This window comes from Pelodiscus sinensis, chromosome Z (genome assembly GCF_052426305.1).
Source record: "Pelodiscus sinensis isolate ZL-2025 chromosome Z, ASM5242630v1, whole genome shotgun sequence".
Lineage (NCBI taxonomy): Eukaryota > Metazoa > Chordata > Testudines > Trionychidae > Pelodiscus > Pelodiscus sinensis.
The window spans coordinates 27447122-27459284 of record NC_143085.1 but is presented as its reverse complement, the minus strand read 5'-3'; positions in this window follow the sequence as shown (position 1 = coordinate 27459284).

The window sequence follows — 12163 nt, the reverse complement described above, 5'->3', positions numbered from 1 at the left end:
TCCAAGGTGGCCGGAAGGGGCCAGAGCAGGCACAAGGCCACCCCTGGCTTCATGGCACAGCAAAAGAGCTGAAGGCAAAAAATCACTAAAAGGCACTAAGGCACAAGCTGTGGTGTCCAAGAAGGCAGAGGGCAACCACAACTAGAACTGTTACGGCTGTCAGTCCCTGCAAGAGATACTAAAGCTCGCAGCAGGAGAGAAACAGCTGTCCAGGGAGATCCCTTTAAGCACGTCTCAAAGGAGTTCCAGCACCCGCCCCCACCCCGGAAAGTCCTGGTGCCCTTTTGCCCTCTTCAAAGTGGTTCCAGGCTCATGCTTTTGTGCAAGAGCGTCCTGCCAATGTAGACGCTCTCTTGTACAAAAGCGCATTGCTCTGATGATAAGCCCCGGCCAATGTAGACGCTCTCTTGTGCAACTACTTTAACGCAAGAACTCTTGCACTAAAGAGTTTTTGTGTGAGATCGTGCCAGTGTAGACGTAGCCCTAGTGTCTGATAGAGTGTAACACTATAATTACCACAGAGTTAGCCATTTTGGAACCACGGTACACCAATGGTTATATCAATAAAGAGAGAGTTTCATTCCAGAGGGCTGGGAGGTTTACGTCTGAACCTCTGCATCTAAACCATCTCCATCACTTTGGGTCAGAGTCAGACTGATAATAGGAAGGGACATTTTCTCTAGATCCAGTGCCAGTTTGATCCACTATAGCAGAATCACCACACAAACACCTGTCATTTCAAGCTAAAATCTCACCTGAAAGAAAGCCTGTAAGTATGTAATGTCCTGGAAACTGAAATTAACCTTGGCTTGGTCTCCACCTTGAAATCCCAGACCCTACTCTCTGGACTTAATCTAGACTAAAGACATGTCCTCCATCCATCTGCAACTGTAACACAGACCCTATGTATGTTGTGTGTCATCATTTAGAAAGCCTGGATAATTAGCAGAAGAACAGAATTTAAAAGTCAGCAGACAGGGCAGCAAAGAGAGGCAATCAGCATTTGAGTTACTTTCCTTTTTAGACTCCTCCTGGTAACTGACTCTTGAATCAAGACAAGAATTTGGGCACAAACACTTTCTAGCCACAGAGTGCTATTGCGAATATTTTCAAGTAGATAATGTCCCAATCTTGCTTGCTGCCTTGTCTCCTCCTTTTCTGGCTGGAAACCAGGCTTTTCCAGAACAAGCTAGCAATGATTTTTTGAAATTGCTAATTGAAGAAAGATTAAAAAACAGGAATGAGTTGCAGAACTTGTCTCCACTACGCAGCAACCAAAAATTCATTTTTCTAATAGGCAGGTGAAAGCAGAGATCCATTTCCCATTTGCCAGAAGAATTACTGATTGAAAGAAACCCCCATTATATGTCTGTAGGCTTGCAGACAGATTGTACAAACTGTGATTAAAAAAAAAATAGACAGGCCAGAGGAATATTATGTAACTTTGGGATCATTATGTATTTATTTGAAGCCAGCTTTGGTCCCAAGGGCACAATTTAAAGGCCACTGAGCAACCCAATTTGTGACCATCCCAACGCTTAGTCTCCCCTCCTGGAAAGCAGTGGCCACTTCCTGCCTCTTTCCACAAGGTGCAGCTCACGGCTTGTCCAGCCTTTGAAGTCACTTGACTGGCGTGGCTTCCCCAGCTACTGTGCAGAGAGGGGGCCCAGTGGCACCATGTGACCAACAGAGCTCTGACCAGGCCAGCTTATAGGGGGGCAAAGGGGACAATTGCCCCAGGGTCTACAGGAGCAGTGACAGCCAGGATCCCGACCCTTTAAATACCCCCCCCACACAGTGTCATGTGGTACGCTACAAGTAATGCTAAGGGCTGGCTCCCCTGAGTCCCACCTCTTCCACTGATACCCCACCCCCTCTGGAAGCACAAAGCCACCTTCCACCACCCAGCAAGTCTATTGCCCTCCCTCTCCCCTGCTCTAAGTCCACAGGAAACCATGTGTGGGAGTGGGGTGACCCCACCCCAAGCCCCAGAAGGCTGGGTGGTTTCCAGCTGTGTCTTCCAAAGCCCCCCCCAGCTAGAGCTCCTGGATATTAGCCACCATGTAATGAAATCCCTCCCAGGTGCCTGTGTCAGACCCAAACAAACACTGGGGCAGGCACCTGGACCCATGGACCATTGTGATCCCATGGTGCTAAGCCCTGCAAGCCTCAGGAAGGTGCGAAATTTGCTCCCCACATGTGGCTCCATTGCCTGGCTGGAGGGCTGCTGGGGGTCAGGGCCAGCATGAGCCTGAAAAGAGGGAGGACAAAAAGGAGCAGCTCGCTATTCCTGGCATCTGTTTTGAAATAAACTATTGTGTACTCATGTATTGTGAACCCTCTCCTTAAAAAAAGAAGAAATAAAAATATAAACCCTGGCAAAAATCACAGCGGGCATATGACCCCATCAAAAAACCCCATGCATCGTTTCTGCTCAGACTCTGTTCTACACAGACTCTGCGAAGAGGCAAAGATTGGTATGCCAGCTCCCTTTGGCTTCCCACTTTCTTATACATAGAAACAAAGCCACAGACATCACATTTTCTTCTTGTCTTGCCTTCCATAAAAGCTAATGCAAAACTTGTTCTCAGTGCTTGAGGGAATCCCAGTGAGATCACTGAGTCGCTAAGTTTTCAGGGTCAGATTCTGTCAGTCTTATCCATGTTCCCCATGCTGCATTTAGCTGGGTGCTGCTAGAAAGGACTCCTGTCTCCATGAAAGGCCCCGCTGTAGTAGATGGAAGTCTACTCATGTGCAACCAACTGTAGGACCTATGCATTGCCAATGAGCTCATGGGGCCCTCAGAGAGTAAATCTCTCAGAACAAAGTTCTAATTCTTTTGGGCAAACCAAATATTTATTTTTATGCAAGTTATCTCATTCCTCGAGTATGTAAGGAAACAATTACCCCATTAATAACCTAGCCGTACAGCTTCGAATGGAGCCTCTTTGCTTACCTTTCAGGCAGGAAGGGTTTTATTTCTTTAGATATAATTACTTGCATCTCTAAATATTTCCCGTTAGCAAACATTGCACCAGATTAGTGTTGAAATAATCAAGGCATTAGAAACCTTCCCATGGATATTCCCAAAGGGCATAAGTACTGCCAACAGGAAAAGTGAACTACAACACTTCAGACTGAGATTATTAAAACTGCTCCACATAACTCACATTGAATGCATGTTCACATAAGAAATGGGTGAACTCTTTGCATGTCACCAGCAATTTTTAAGGGATTCCAAAGTGCTTTGCAAACATTCATTGAAGCCTTAAAAGCAGTGATGGGCCAGAAGTGGAATCATCATGATTTGGGAAGAGGGCTGAGTTTCAAATCCCTGAATGCAAAGTCATACCTACAATCCTAATTTGGGATCAAGGCTGGGAAGTGATTTTTCCATCGCCATGTCTGAGGCCCAAAAGCCTTGCTAAAACAGCACAGGACATTTTTTGCATTCTGGAAACTCAACCCTAGCCAAACTTCAGTATGGCTGCCAAACCCTGAACTAAGTCTTATCCGCATCCAGACACCATCACCTCCCTCAATCTTCACACTCAGCACCCAATGAGAGAGGCAAGATTGGTAAAGCAAGACAGGAAAGTTACTTGTGTTTATGGTACAAGATTCAAAATATCTGAGTCCAGCTGCAGGCGTGATCTTGGGCAAATAATTTTCTCGCTCTCTCTGCCTCAGTTCTTCATTTGTAAAATGGGGTAATAATTTCTCCCTGCCTCATATAACATTTGTGAGGCTAAATCCATACACACCTGGCAGGTGCAGAGATTTTCTATGCTATCAGCACTGTAGTAAGAGAAGGAATTTACTTGCTCACAGTAACAGAACCCAGAATGGAAACCCAAAGTCCTGTCTCTTCTACTCTTAGTTCTCTGCTCTGAGAAATGAACCAGGATTGCAATCAATTGCTGGCACTGTGATACAGAAAAGCACCCTAAAGGAACAGAAGATTATAAATAGAAGAAACATGTTTATGGGGCAGGAGGTAAGTATGGATCTTGTTCAGCATTTCTCACAGCAGTGCACATTTTCTTCTTAACAGCTAAAGAGCAGCCTACAAAATATGTTGAAATTCAAACCAAAAGGCAGCTAGACTAGAAAGGACCATCCCAAAGTTTGCAGGGATGTTTAACTCAGGCTGTGATCAGAGTGGGGTGTTAAAAACCTACATGAACTAGTTAGAAACCCATGAGGCCATCAATAAGCTGTTGTTTTCAGTGACCAAAGTCATAATCAGCTATCAGCTAGATCAGTGGTGGACCACCTGCAGCCCATAGGCCACATGCAGCCCACTGGGGTTTTATGTGTGGCCCACAAGACATTTTGTTTACCATTGTCCATCTGCAGGGGTGCCAAATTCCACTGGTTTCTATTCATGTCACTTTTTGCTATCAGTATTACTGAAGTGACACACACAAACCAAAAGCACATGAAGTGAGGTGCATGCTGATTGCACACAACATGGACTGTGACAGCTGTGCATCCAAGCAAAGTGCTACAGTGGTTCAACTGGCACATCCTGCAAATTCTATGTACACAAGCACAATTAGCAAAATTAGTTATGACAGTCTTGCCCACTGAGATGAAGGAGGGTCATTTATGTGGCCCATTGCTGATCTAAATGCTAGACATGCCGGTTACTAATTTCTCAGCCCAAACAACTGGCAGATGGTAATGACCAAAGCTATTACAGATCTGGGCTGGATTCACATTCATTGATGGAGGCCAAAAGACTTAGTATCCCCATTAAGGTTTTCAGAATCACATTGATACGTCCCTCCTTTGTAAATGAGCCCTCATTTAAATTGATATTTCACCTGAAAGGAGTTGGAGGAGAACCTTATTTAACATAGATGGCAGTATACCCAGGATATTAAAATAAGATTATCTTACTGAAAATATGGAGATTAATGAGATTCGCTGCTTGAAAGTAAAAGCTTGTTAAATGTAAAGACTTGAAAATAGTCTGACGTAAGATTTCCATATTTTTGGAAGGAGCTTACTTCTCTTTGAATAGACAAACAGTATAATATTTCCTTAAATATCTAAAACCTTCCTATCATGGGTTTACTAAAATCACGTGCGGTAGGGGAACATGGTAAAGACTCAGAAGTGCACTTATTCCAAGCTATATTTTCTTTGGTGCGGGGTAGGATTAACACCATACATAAATAATATATCAGCTTCAGCAGAAGCTGCTCTTTAATCAATACAAAAGATAGTACACTGGCAAGATATTAAATGAATATAAAAGGACTTGGCTGCTTAAGAATGAAGGCTTTAAAATAGAAAATGACTTAGAAACAGGAGCACAACTGGATGAATGGGGATTCACTAAAGATGTTCTAAATTAAATCTTTTTGGCCCATTGTTAGATATACATATTAACTTACCCAACAGCCTGCAGTAAACTAAAGTACCACTTGACCTATTGCCCTGTTTGTTAGCAGAAAAAAAAATCCAATTGTACAAAGGTAACTTAAAGACTGCAATAGTTATTCAATGTGCCTGGTGTTTTGTTTTGTATTTGTTTAATAAAAATCTATGAATGACAGTTTATTTTCCATGAAAATTTAAAGCAGTTCCCATCTTTTGAAAAGTTATCCTGATCAGTAGATCATCAGATAATTATAATATAGCATGGAGAAGCAACATGTGTAGTTCATCATACTATCAAGAAGCCAAGAGCAACAAGATCTTTGTGAAAGGTTGCTTTACTTTTGGGAGACTGCTTGTGGAGTGCGCATGTATGCGCACACACACACGCGCACGTGTGACTTGTAATTGGCTCAGTCCAAAGGCCTCCCTTATCCCAAAGCCCCATTATCAGGTGCTGATGTTACCCACTGGGGTAAGCATATGGCTCTGGAGAGATGAGTTGTGACAGCTCCCACCAGGAGGTCTGCTTCCTTTGCTCTAAATATACCTACTGATGCTTTTAGCTCTGGTGGGCAGACCAACTGGACACCATTTTTCTTAGTATGGCAGCTTGGGTTCGATGTCAATATTAAACATCAACAGTCACTTTGTTTCCCTAGAAATGTAGAAACACAAGACTGAAAGAGATGTCAAGAGAGAATGAAACAATGAATTCACATTATTGCTGGTTAATGTTGATGGTTAATTTAGCTTCTGAACCATTGAGGTCAGAGTATCACTGGTAGGGAAAGTAGTAGACAAGCTGTTAGTGTGTGGGGGGCTGTTTTTAAAAATGTTTTTCACATTTTTATATGCAATTTGCTACCTGCTGTTAACTGTGGGCTCAAAATGGCTGACAAATACTAGCCTTTAGGCCTCTAGCTACTTGCAGATGCAGTCAGCCTAAATAGCAGCATTTGCACTCTTAATTTCACCAGCATACAACTAAGGTTCACAAAATGATCTAATAAAATGGCACCACTGCCATGATTTCAGAGTTTTTGGTAAAGATAGATAGTCACAATTAGTCCCATTTACACATAGGGAAAATTGGGCCAAGAAAAGTGACTTGTCCAAAGTCACACAAGTCAATGATTGAGCCAGAAATAGAATCCAGGGAGCTAAATTGTCAGTGGATATAAATTGGTATAGTTCTGTTGGCTTCAATGAAGCTATATGACTTATAGCAATATAGGATAAGACCCCTACATCTCTTGATCCCCATTTTGGTGTCTAGTTCATTGAGATAAGCCTTGTGCTTCGATCCTCATTAACTGGTATCGAGTATCAGAGAGGTAACCGTGTTAATCTGAATCTGCAAAAGCAGTGAGGAGTCCTGTGGCACCTTATAGACGAAGTGCATCTGACGAAGTGGGTCTTTGCCCACGAAAGGTTATGCTCCAACACTTCGGTTAGTCTATAAGGGTATGGCTACACTACCACCCTAGTTTGAACTAGGGTGGTTAATGTAGTCAACCAGAGTTGCAAATGAAGCCCAGGATTTGAATTTCCTGGGCTTCATTTGCATGTTGCCGGGCACCACCATTTTTAAATGTCCGCTAGTTCGGACTCCGTGCCCTGTGGCTACACGCGGCACGAACTAGGTAGTTCGGACTAGGCTTCCTATTCCGAACTACCGTTACTCCTCGTGGCACCCGGCAACATGCAAATGAAGCCCGAGAAATTCAAATCCCGGGCTTCATTTGCAATTCCGGTTGACTACATTACCACCTTAGTTCAAACTAGGGTGGTAGTGTAGACATACCCTAAGGTGCCACAGGACTCCTTGCCACTTTTTCATTAACTGGTAGTGTTCCATGCATGTTGTCAATTTGGAGGTCTTTTTCACAGTCCACATTCTGAGAGTTGTGGCCAAATGGCAAATGTACCTGAAATGTTCAATGAATTTAGCAGCCTGCAGCCCAGGCTTTCTGGTCTCTGCCAATGGCTCAGGGTGGCTTATTTGTCTGAGTCCTTTTCCTTTGTTTCTGATGACCTTCTAAGACATTTTCTGTTCTTCTAACAAAAGAGGTGCACATACAATTAAGGCTGTGTTTGCTTTATATATTTTGTAGACTGTGCAAAAATGTCCTTACATTAGTGTGAAATTTAGACATGGTCATCAAAGAATGGAAAATCTGTCAGTGTAGCTCTGTGTCTCCCTGCACTCAACTAGTCAGACCATACACGACCAGGCTAGATAATTCTCACTTCACACCTCATATCAGGATTTATGTTTATCAGCTGTGCTCAGTTCTGCATCAGAAAGTCCTGATTAAACTCTTTTGTCTATTGTGACAAAACTCCTACCCAAACTTGGTAGGTGCTGCATTTTCAGGCAGATTTGCTTGCCTCAAAGGCTCACAGCAGCCTTCAATTTAGGCACTACACCTAGGGCATCAGCTTGCTGTTTGCTGAGCTACCTGCAACGTTGGCCAGCATGAGCTATAGAAGGAAACCAAACTGCAGTCTCAGTGGATCCCCCAAATGATACAGGGCCAGTCTTTTCCCTGACTGGAAATGGGGGAGTGGGCGATAGGGGAAACCAGACCCACCCTCCACTTCAGGTTCCAGCCCAGGGCCCTGTAGAAGCTGGTGCCAGAAAATGTCTCCAATACCAGCTACAAGATAGCTACAAAACCCATGGACCACTTCTTCATGCCTTCCCTAGCACCTTCTTTATCTCAGACTCTTCATCTTAGCCCCCATTTGTCTGTGCTCATCCTAGATCCTCTGCAGAACTCCCCCTGTCCTCTCAACTCCACACGCATTAACTAACTGCAGAGAAGCTCTTTTTAACTAGTCTCAGCTGGTTCTTTAATTGGCCCCTAGTGTTCCAACCTAGCCTTGGCTCACTTGTCTCTGGGAGCCCACTTAATTAGTTTCAGGTGTTTAATTGTCCTGATTGATTCCAGCAAATTCCCACTGGTTCTGGACTAGCCCCTGCAAGTTTACCCTGGGAACAGAGATTTACTCAATCTGAGGCTAATATCTCTCCTATTCATGACTTAATTGTTCCCCTCTGGCCTGACCCTGTCATACTACCAAGTATGGTTTGCTAGAACTGCAAGTTCTGGAAACAGGACAATGTTCCAAAATAATCTTACAAACATTTACATGGTATAGCAGGACAGAGTCCAGATAAAATGCCTGTGAGTAACAGAAACGATTAAAGAGTTAAAGGAAAGAGTTTCTTGAGGAGGAAAAAAATGTCAGTGCCAAGAGCTCACAAGAAAGCCACCCTACATTGCTGGAGCCAGCATCTGGAAAGAATTTGAGCAAGGTATTTTTCAGCATGCAGAAACAAGTCCATACCTAGCTATCTACCTCAGTGTTTCCAGTGCATCCACTGAATCGCATTCTGAAGAACTACTTAAACTTTCAGCTGGTATAGATCATATTGCTGAAAGTGACATGGGACAGCCCAGATTCTGAATACTCTCTAATATTGAAGTCTGTAAAGTCTGTTCCCATCCAGCTATAGCACAGATGTCACAACCACAGATTTCCAGACAAACATCTTTCCTTCATTATTATTTTGAGCCAGAGATTCTGTTACTTATTTACATTACAGACGTGTGGAGAGGCCCTGTCATGGAACCAGCATCCTGTAGATTTTATAGGAGACAGTATATTTCAGGTTCCCACATTGCAAAATCAGAAAGGCAACATGGGGTTTTGACCTGGGCTATATAGACCCTCATGGAAGAAGGCCCAATCTGTTGATTGGAGCTTTCAGGGACTATCAGTTTAAGTCACTCTTGTCATGAAGACACTGGGCCACATTCTGCTCTCAGTTTCCTGAGGGGCACTGTCTATATGGTTTCCCTCCACCTATATACCAGAGCAGAAATTGAACCAATCTTCATCTCATAGTGCTTTTAATCCTCACCACCCTTGCATATTTGTGCTTTGTTTAAATACTAGAAGGTTTAACCAGCATTGCTTGGGTCCTTAACTCAATCAATTTTTGGTTTTTGGAAAATAAAATGAAACTGTGCATGCTTCATTTGAATCATTCCTCTGGAGTGGGGCTGGAGATGAGAGGTTCAGTATGCAGGCAGTCCTGGGGAGAAAGGACTACCCTGGCCCTCTCTCACCACAGCAGCTTGAGGCCAGGTGAGAAGTGCCTCTCCATGGCTGTTGCAGATCCAGTGGGCACAGCCAGGGGAAGGGTGCATGTCCCCCAACTGAGGCAGGTCCAGATTTGTCTGCCCCCTAGAATCCCCATCCAGAGTGGGGAATGGAGCAAACTGTGCACTTTCCCCTCACTCCCTGATTAAGGAGATGAAGGGGAACAGCCAGCAATGTTCCCATATGAGTAGGCCCTCTCATTCTCCCTAACAGGTGGCCAGGGGGTGAGAGGCTTGGAGCTGGGGCAGTCCCAGATGGGGAAACACACCCCCAGCCAGCCTCTTTCACCTGCCTGGTGATTCTGTCTCTTTTCTGGTTGATTTTATGTGAAGGAATTGCATTTCAGTCACAATCAAATCCTTACCTTGCTTTAAGTTATGATAAAAGGGAGCTATATACCCAATCTGTTGGTCCTAGCTCTTACAGTTTAGGAGAAGTTCTTGAACTGACAGACAGACAGACAAACGTTCTCAAATATATAGTAGACTACTTCAACCAGCAGCATCCAGCATGCTTCATAACCCTCTTTTTTAGACTAGCAAAAAATCTATTAAAGTTGAAAATAAAACACATCTGTTTAAAGGCTGCAAATCCTATCCCATTTGACTTATATAAAGCCTCAGCACACTGAAGGAATAGCAAATAAATCTTCCTTCATTTGGGAAAGAGTCCTCCAATTCCTTGAGGATGCTAGTCAGGCCAAGAATCATAATCATAGTGTTCAACGAGTCCCTGGGTTTCAATAACGTAGACACAGAAGGCAGGCGGAAGTGACTGGAGTATTAAGCAGCGTATACATCAGACCTTATAGGACTAGTTTTGTCAGGCTGCTCAAGAATAGAGCTGTGGTGTCAAAGCTAAAACATATGGAGCATGTTAAAAATATTGACAGGCAAGTAAACATGTAACCGCAGAGGAAGTAACACCTTGTGTTTAAATACTCTTCTTCCACCTGCCCTTGTGTCACTTACACGGTGCTGCACAACAGTGGTGGCAAAACATATCAGTAGTCACAAAGGGGCCCCAGCATGTGATAGGGGCACCAGCATGAGCTAGTTATACAGCTATGGGATGGAGAGAGCTAAGACAAGGCACTGTTCTTATTAGGGCTTGGTGATAGTATTCAGACTATTTTGTTTCTTTAAAATCATAAGCTACGGTGTTTCATGTTGTGCCCCCATCTCAGAAGGGACAAATGAAATGACCATTATGCCACCTTGCATCGGATCTGGTGGACTGTAGATCCCAGAGAGCTGTGTGTGCCAGCAACAGCAGCCATGGCTACCCTGATCCTTGAACCCCTGTGCGAGGAAGAGATTGCCTATTCTAGAGGATGTCTGCTTCACTCAGCTACAATGGCAAGGGCTTGGCTGTATAAAGCCTGCCTTACACAGAGCATGGGAGTTGGAGGGCAGAGGGGGAGTCCAGCTGGAAAGTCCCAAGACTGAGTATGGATTCCTGGTTTGTTATTTCTGCCCCATACCAGATCCAGGAAGAGAGGACAGCTGCCCTTCATGGGAATCATTCATTCTGAAACCTGCTCAAGCATCTTTCCTCTTTCTTGTAAGAAAGAGTGATCTGTTTCTATACCATCAGTGAAAGCTTTATCCCTAGAAATGTTTACTGCTCCAAAAATGTCTCTTCCCATCTCCACATCTCTTCATCCTAAGAGGCAAGGTTTGAAACCTTTCCACTGACCATCAGCACCAACTCAAATATTTTAAATAGAGAGACGGGGTAAAATATTTTAAAATAAAATAAACCCACCTGGGCATTCCAAGCAATTAAGGAATCCTTCATCTAGGCCAGTGGTTTTCAAACACCTGCCTGGTGATTCTGTATCTTTTCCATTTGGTTTTATGAGAAGCAGTCCCATTCCAGACACAACCAAATCCCAGCACTGGGTTGTGGAATGTCAGGCACTTGGTCTCTTTGCTGCAGGAGACCAGGTGACCAGTTTGGGTGCCAAGGTGGCTTCCTGCCTCTCCTGGCACTGCAGACCATTCTGTGACCCAGAAGCAGCTGGCAGTGGGTCTGGCTCCTAGGTTGGGGGAGAAAAGCACACAGGGCTCTGTGCACTACCCCTGCCCTGATTATTAGCTCTGGATTCCCATTGTCCGGGAACCTGCTGCTGGCTGCTTCTTAGGCACAGCATGGTCTGCAGTGCCAGGGGAGGCAGGAAGTTGCCTTAGCACCTCCGTGGCACTGCTGACTGGGAGCCACTCAAGGTAAGCTCTCCTACCCCAGCCCTACCTCTCCCCCAAAGCTGAGCCCTCTCCTACAGCCAAAGCTCTCATCCTCTGCCCCACCCAGGAACCCATACTCTATTCAAATTACGTTGGGTCATGGGCATCAATGATTTTCTTCAACGTGGCCATGAAAAAAAAGTTTGAAAACCACTGCTCTAAGGGATTCTTCATCTAAGGGAGAACTGCTCATAAGAGGCTTGGCTTTGAGTATCCCAAAAGTTCATATCCTTCTCTCGATGGCTTGGGATGGAACTGTGCTCAAGGAATGTGCAGCTATGGCTTTATCCAGAATGGAAATGACCTAAATCTAGCTATCCAAGGTACTCATATAGTCCTTATTACTACAGTAT